Source organism: Cupressus sempervirens, chromosome 1 (genome assembly GCF_028749045.1).
Source record: "Cupressus sempervirens isolate cs-2001-9-10 chromosome 1, ASM2874904v1, whole genome shotgun sequence".
In the NCBI taxonomy this organism is placed as follows: Eukaryota; Viridiplantae; Streptophyta; class Pinopsida; order Cupressales; family Cupressaceae; genus Cupressus; species Cupressus sempervirens.
In genome coordinates this window covers 506,603,462-506,612,090 of record NC_143118.1, presented here as the reverse complement: position 1 = coordinate 506,612,090, position 8,629 = coordinate 506,603,462, and positions in this window count along the sequence as shown.

Genomic DNA, 8,629 nt, shown 5'->3' with positions numbered 1-8,629 from the left:
TATCCAATGTAATATCACCTCTCTATAGTCGATCTTCAATAACTCTACTCTAAGTTGTTCATTGCACTGCTTGGTTGATCTTCCTGATTCACCTTCAACTTTGCATGCATCCAATCTCTCAATAACACACACACACACAAATTAGGTCTAGATCCCTTCTTAAATAGTTATTTTGTGAAATTTCTAGATTGCAATGAATGATCTAGATTCATCCCTTTTGTTACTTAGTCCTTGCAATTTTTTGATTAGTTAATCTCTATGCATAGGGATTAATGATCTGAAATTGAAGGTGTAATTACCTCTTCAACCAACTTCTCAATCATACAAATATACCTCCAGCTCAACAAAGATGGTTTACATAAGATTATGTGTCATTCCAAACAAATATATCAAATTGTCTTACTCGACATTAGTAGCGTGTTGATACTCGACCATGTCTATTTTGCATGTTGTCACTCGACTTCAACTCTACTCATCTCACACTATAATACCTAGCCTCTATTACACTTGACATATGTATGCACACAAAAAATATACTATCTTTTGACCAACTTAGCTAACACTAGAGTACTCAATGACCTCTAACTTGCTCATCAGTAACTACTACTTGATACTTAACTAAAATATGGACAAGTATTTAGTACATTACTTGATCTGTATAGGATGGCTGGGTCACAATGATGACTGACCAATCATTCCATGTAAATGACTAAGTTAGTGACACTAATAGACAACTTTGCCTTAGGGATCAACAAATAGTAAGTTTTTTTTCATCCTATTTGTTTTGTCCATATGACATTCTTAGTTTTCTTCAATATTTTTTTAAATTTCCTCATTTATATTTGGACATCGTGCCTTTAAATATCTCACTTATTCATCCATTTATAACTCTACTCCATCCATACGTTATTTTTCTAGTTAGCTCTTCATTCTTAGCTTAGGCCAAAAATAGTCCTTTGTACTTTGGACCTTCTTAGGTAACTTGATAGTTGGACCATTACCAATGGATTTAAAGGAAAAGTACCTTTTTAGACCATAAAATCACATATGGAACATCAATCCTAATTCTAAGGTTGCTTATGATTATGTGTTTGAGGAATCTTATAACTTATCTCCACTTCTCATTTGAAATTCTGCTACCTCAAATTCACACTTGTAGATAATTACTAAAGTGAAAAATAAGTTTAAAAAAATCAGTTGGCTTTCTAATCTCATAGCTCTATATTTCCACACCTACTAACTTCTTCAACCCCTCTAATTTTTTATTTGTTTTGATTAAACTCGTGACATTTTTATATATCCACTTTTCCTAACATATTGCTTTATTTTTTATTTTGCATGTTTCCCAACTAAATTTGTTTTGATTAAAATCAAGATATTTTTACATATCCACTTTTTCTATCATATTACTTTCAAAATATTTTTATTTTTTACTTTAGGATAAAAAGGTCATTATTGTTAATGGATCCTTTCTATTGGTAAACTTGAAATCGTGTTATTTTTAAATGACCCCTATTATGCAAATTATTTATCTCAATAATGACTGGTTGAATTGGTTTGATATTATAAGACCCCCTCTTTTTTTGAATTCCCTCATATTTTGTTTGTTCAAAGGCCAAAGACTCATAATTCTATTGATATAGAAGGTAAATACAAACAAGTCCATAGTTGTCACACAAACCCATAAGCAAAAATGTTGTACAATAATAAGCACAATTTGATTTTCCTAACTATTATATACACCCAACATAGAGGGTAAGGAGAGACAAAATTTACAAACTATTATCCATACATCTCATAAAAAGCTATGTAAAACTAAAATTATTAGCATGTAGTTCCAGATGGTATGGAATAAGTTGGTTGCATCGTGTTTGAATTTGTATTTATTGTAGTCCTATTTGGAAATCTAGCATTTCCTAGAATAACTAGGGTCCGTTTGGTTCGTGGAATTTAAAAAATCATGATTTCTACAAACCTTGGTTTATCCAAATCAAGATTTTGTAAATCTTCATTTTGATTTTTGGGATTTTACTTAAACCATTTGTTTCCCTTGAAAGATGTGTATAAATACACATTTTTATGCATAAGCTTAGAGTTTAAGAAAAATTTCACAAAGTAGTCCAATCTATTATTTTTATGCTCCTTAAAAAACATAACCAAGTTTTGATTTGCAATTCCTACTTGCTAGTAGGAAGTTGGAAAACTGGTATACTAATTCCATTTTGCCAATTTTGAAACAAATGCAAAAAAATTCAAATCCAGATTTTGAAAAATTCAATTCCTGTCATCTTCTAGGAACCAAACGGACCCTAACTATCCAAATATACTCTTTAAAGCTTGCTTTGAGAGAAAAAGGCATAAATAGTCGATTGCCATACAACATCATTATGAAAATGTGCTTCCATAAGTTTACTTGCATAGATGATATGCACAATCGTGTTCATGTACCAAATAAAACCAACATACATTCCTGAGGCTTGCTTTAGGTCTTACACAAGACAATGTGTATTTACATGATTGCAATCCTATATTTCAAATACTGAGAAACATGGTTCCTTTTTTAGCACCACCTCTCCCCCATATTGAAGCACCCAATTCAAAATGTCTCGTAGTGCTAATTGATTTATCTAGTGGACAATTTTTATGTGCAAAGGTAAAGGGAATTTCATTCAAAGATAGGAATTTCCTAAAAGAGTAAAAGATGTATGAACCAATAGATTAAGCAATTCTAGAGTCTCCCACATGGGCAACACCATTACCATTGAGAAGCATTTGATCAAAATGACATACGACATGTCCTTTACCTATCCTCCTCAATTGGGAACCATATTCTAAAACCTAAATTAATTATTATTTTTGGAGATTATTTATTATTATATGCTAAGTTCAAGCAGAGTCGAACTAAGACCTATGAGATTAGAGACTCACAAGATATTGTTGTGTTGTAGGCTCTTGCCTTATAGAGAGTATCTTTTTAATTTTTGAATTTTTTTATTATATTTATTAATCCAACATAAATAAATTTTGTATTGATATTTTATCAAGTGCATTATAGTTTATTTTTACTTAAGACGTAATAAGTGTACCAAATGCTAAAATTAATTTGTAAGGTTGATAAAGAACTAAAAAAATCTATATATAAACATACGAATTGTATCTTTCCATATTGTATAAATTTGATCAAATTTATTAGTTTGCCATCATGAAACTATATATTCATATTTCAAGATGTTGTATTTCATTATTCCTTAATTAAGTAATGACAATCCATTAAAGACTATAATGATAAGATATTTTACCAAATGGGCAAAAAAAATAGGCATACACCATAAAACACTTATTTTTCCTTTTCACTTTTCAAGGTCATATCACAATACAAGTATAGTCTATTTATCAAAATTTCTACTAATATTTCAAAATTCTCATAATAGTTCACCTAAATAAGTCCATTAAAGAACAACACTAAAGTATACTCCAAAGAACTTTTAACACATTCATAAAAGAACTTCAAAATAATAATATCATTTACCACATTAATTCATATAGTACAACCAAAAGTAAGTAAATCTTAATAAATTCAAAAGAAACTGAAAAAGAACATCTACAAGTTATCAATATTTAACAAATTTATTATATTTCTTAATTTATTACAAATAAATTCCTTAATATTATCTCATTTTTTCTAATAAAAAATAATTACTATTTTAATTTCTTAATTACACAATTCTCTAAAGGACTTTCACTTTCACTTAAATATATATATATATATATATATCTTTGAACTTTAAACAACTACAATATCATAAAGCTATGATTAATAATCGTAATTTGTATTACAATTGACCCTCAACTGCACTTATACTCTAACATTTTCATACTCATTCCCACCTCCTTACACAAAATTTCAATAAATCTTAAATGTTTTTTGGTTCTGTGAATATATAACAACTAGCGCTTGCACCAAGAACTATTGCAAGGGTATAGCCAATAGTTACATGCAAACAAATATCTATGGAAGTAGCATATTGTAATAAGTCGAGGCTAATCTTGATAAATCAAAAATCTAGAACATCTCTAGGAATATTTTTTTCCACCAAATTGGTGTTTGTTCCTTATCACAGTTTTAACCTAATTAAGAAGTTTATGCTTTAAAAAAAGGACAAGGATGGAAGAATTATAGACCTACAAGGTGTATACTCAAGTAAATCTATCAATTTTTTCCATCTTAATATGTTATAATATCGATCAAATCATCAATTGAGGGAAAGATAGTTTTATTGTGGTGAGATTAACTTTCCTACATTATTTAGAGACAAATTTAAGAAAAGTTCAATGTTGATAACTAAGAGGAACATATTTATTTTTTTAGAATTTGATCTAGGAAAACATACAAATATGTAAATTCTACAAATCATTTATGTTCTAATTAATTTCTCCATCAATTATGAAGATGTGAAAGTGTCATTGATATATATTCCTTTATTTATAGGTCAAAATTATGAGGAATGATTTGTTTTTTCCAAAATTATCCTAACCATGATCATAATCTTGACCCTAACCCTAACCATGTGCCCAAACCCTAAACCTAATTCAAACCTTAACCTTAACATGTACCTTTAAACCAATTTCTTACCATAATATGCATTTAGGCATATGTAGACTCTAGCTCTAATGCTAATATTAACTTCAACCCTAATACTAATAAAAATGCATATCAATGACCTAAGATCATATTTATTCATTTAATCTATCTCACAAGAAGTTTTTGTAATTGCAAATGTGTTTCACAAACCATAATAGTAATTTGTGTGCTTTAGGATTATTGACTATATGAATCTTGGTCACACTACATGAACCATTCATTTAATCTATCTCAAAAGTTAATTATTTCCCTACATTGTAAAAACAATAGTTTAAAATGAAGTATTTATATTTATTGTAGAGTTGTAAATATTATTATCCATATTCAAGGTTTAGCACACAATTATTGGACAATATTTTCAATGTTGACTGCTCAAAATTTTTTGTTAGCTATTTTTTTGGTATAAACTTAATAGTCATCATTATATAATATAATTAGATTGAAAGCATTATATTGTTTAAAATAAAATTTAATACATATATGTTAACACTAAAGATATGATTACACTACATATAGGCTTGATTTGTGGCATGTTTTGTAATAAAAATATAGGACATTTTTGTATGTAAATGATAACTTTCTTTTTTAAACTACTCCCTCACTCAAAAGCTTTTATCCATAATAAATATGGATTTGCATATTAAGTTTACCACTATAGAAGGAGTTATGGATATAAATGTTCCCATGGGACACTTAATAACTATCTTTATGATTTGAACAAAAGACTCTGGATTGTGAAACTAAGGGAAGTGACTCGAATGAGGCCTATGATGGGCAAACTAAGGATGCAGAAATGGAGCCAACAGAGAAAAAGAGAAAAAATCTAACCCCTAGGGGCTCATCCTCACGGAAAAGGAAATGAAATAAGGGGGATTATGAGAAGGAGACTGACACTGATGAGGAGAGTGCCGAGGAAAAAGGGAAGAAGAGTAAGAGCAAAAATATTATCAAGGCAACAATTGGTAGCAAAATAAGCACCACAAATAGAAAGAAAAAAACTAAGAGAGGCATAAACAACTCCTCAGATTATGATCTCATGACTCAAAAGAATGAGGACATGAGAGGTAAGAAGAATATGCCTCACAGGGAGGCCGAGGATAAAGATAATTATGATGTTGATGCAAAGAAAGATAATTTGATTCTGGATGAAGATAATCAAAACCGGAGTTATGTCTCGGATAACCATGGGTATATGAAGGGTGTCTTTGGAAACCTTGGTGAGATGAGGAAGCACATTAACAGTTCGAAAGAGCAAATGTAGGATCTCAGAAGGGAGTTTGATCAACTAAGCAAAACCAACAGGGGTAAGAGGACTTTAGGCCAGCATCTGGATAGGCTCACAGATCTGATTGGGACTGCTGAAGATGTTACTAATATCATGAAGAAAATCCCTCCTCTTGAAGATAAAACTAGAGTTTTGGATCAAATGGTGAAGGACATGTAGAAAAAGATTAATCTTTTAGACAGCAGAGTTGAGGGCACTGAGAATATTTTGAAGAAGATTGTTGATCAAAGCTGCTCCATTTTGAAAGGTATTGCCAATAATATCAAGGTTTTATTGGATACGCTGAAGCAAGGGAGAAAGAACCAGGGCACAAAGGAAATGAAGGAGGACCAAGGCCCTAGAAAATGCACAAGGGAAAATTCGAAGAAGACTAAGGTCATGGATGATAAAGAGATCGATGAGCTGAGGGCTTCTGCTATGAACATGAGCATTCTAGCATATGAAGTTGCTGACCTGCTAAAGACTTTATAGCTGTCATGTTGGTGTCTTTCTATTGTTTTTTTGTTGTCTTTATCTTCTAACTATTAATTTAGGGCTTTCTGTTATGGCTTCTTTGTCTTTTTGGTGTTGACGCACAATTTCTCTTAGTCTTTTCTCATTTCATTGTAAAAGATTTTGAGTCCTTTCAAAACCTATTTTTTCTTGATCAAAACTATCTTTGTGATTTAGAAGTCTTAGATTACTATTTGAAGGTATGATTTAAGAGTATAATTATCATTATCAACTAAATTTTTTTTATTTTACTAATGAATTATAATTATTATTTTACTTGGTGAACCTCGAGCAACCGTATCTGATGAAAATAGCTACGATATAAAAGAAAAAGGAAGCATCATTAATAGAAGTAGGGAAGACATTGGTTTTGAATTGATACAGCTAGTAGGGATATCTGCACGTCTCAAATGGTAGGGAGACTAATTGGCTTGGCTTTAATGAACATATTTTTGAGAAAACATACGGTCTGCAAGGAAAACATACATCTGACCTCAATTTCCATATAAGCTTCATAGCAGTGCAAGCCATTAACGAGCATTTAAATCAAGGGACATACTGCCTACCAGAGCAATTGCAACTCCAGTATCTGATGCTTTTATGAATCCAGCGCTCCCAATTTGGCAACTCCACTCTTTTATGTCTTGAAAAATCATCTAAATGTGGCACGTTGGAAGACGGGGATGGTCCCTGGGTACTCTCGCTGATATTTTAATGTGAAAGCTCTGCAAAATTTTATGGCCGAAAAGAGCGAGTATGGCCAACAATATTTCAATATTTCCCCCTTGCTCTTTGATCCATCAATATTGTTAGAGAATGGGCTAATATGTTTCATTTAATTTAAAATCGAGCTAATATCATCTTTTGTTTAATAAAACCTACACACCAATTCTCTACAGGATCACAAAAAAACTGAGACATCCATGATTTAGTAGTTCCACAATAGAAAGCTGGAAGTTGATCTAGATCTCCTGCTTTTAAAATTTTAATGGAGTTTTAGGGTTTTCGGTGGTATTTGCGCTGCTTTTGGGAACACTTCTTTAGTGCGTAGGAAGCAGAATTCAAGAGTAGCATATCTCCTCATGAATAGTCTATTTTAGATAGGAGGAGAAGTGTTCCATTTTTAGGAACTGCATTATACAAGCGTAGAGTGATGCACCAGTTGAACCGAAATTAAAGAATTTATTGAATTATCATTGTTGCCAGGGGAGAATACCAACGCACAATTAAAGATTTGAGAAATATTTTTTTGGGGGTTTTGTTTGTCTATAATTTTGTTTGATCAATGACATTTACTTGTGAAGTACTAATTTTGTTTTCTGTAGCGAGAGCTATCAAAGGGCTCAGGCTTCAATGAGGAAGGCCCTTGTAGCTATAATCCATTTCTAGGTGTGCAAACCCTAATTTTGTCAGGTCGGCATAATGAATTCCCTTTCGGCGGTGTTACAGGACCTTAGAAAAGCCAGGTCTCACATTCGAATCATGCAAACCCTACTTCAACATGGTTTTAAGCATGCAACCCGTCAGGGGATGACCTTTGGATATGGAAACCATGTCCTTCCATGCCAATCTCCCAACTGCAGTGTCGATTTTATCCATTGTCTCCCTGAATTCGATCTTTCTTTACATCAAAGAGCCAGTGGTGCCCCTGGTGCTGATGCACATCCGATCCACATCCAGATCATTCATTATTTCTATAGCGCACCTCATTTTTTGTGATCTCATAGGATTTCTGTAAACCCTGTCGTAAAAGCAGAAAGATGTGAGTTTAGTCAATCGCATAATAATGACATGAGATCAAACAGGCTGGAGTCACTGCCTTTGTCGCTTTCCACTTCTGAAATCGTCACGGTTGTTGAAGGGTTTTATTCGCCCATTTCATAGCTTTTTCTGTAGTTCGGAAAGTTTTTATCACGTTGCGAACGAGGCCAGAAAATGTTTGACGGTTTCGGGCACCGATGACCGTGAGAAATTTTATGATTAAAAAACATATTTCTTTCGGTACCGTCAACAAGCAGAGCGTGAGACTTCAAAACCCTATCGGCTAACTATTGGCTAATAACTGTGTGATTTTGAGTCAAACTCATTGACCCAAGTTTCATGAGTAGTGATTCAACATGAATCCATCTCTCATGAGCATAAATGGAACACCTAACACTCATTGGATCTAGGTGATGCTCACAGGGGTGAAGCACCGAGACTTTCGAGGA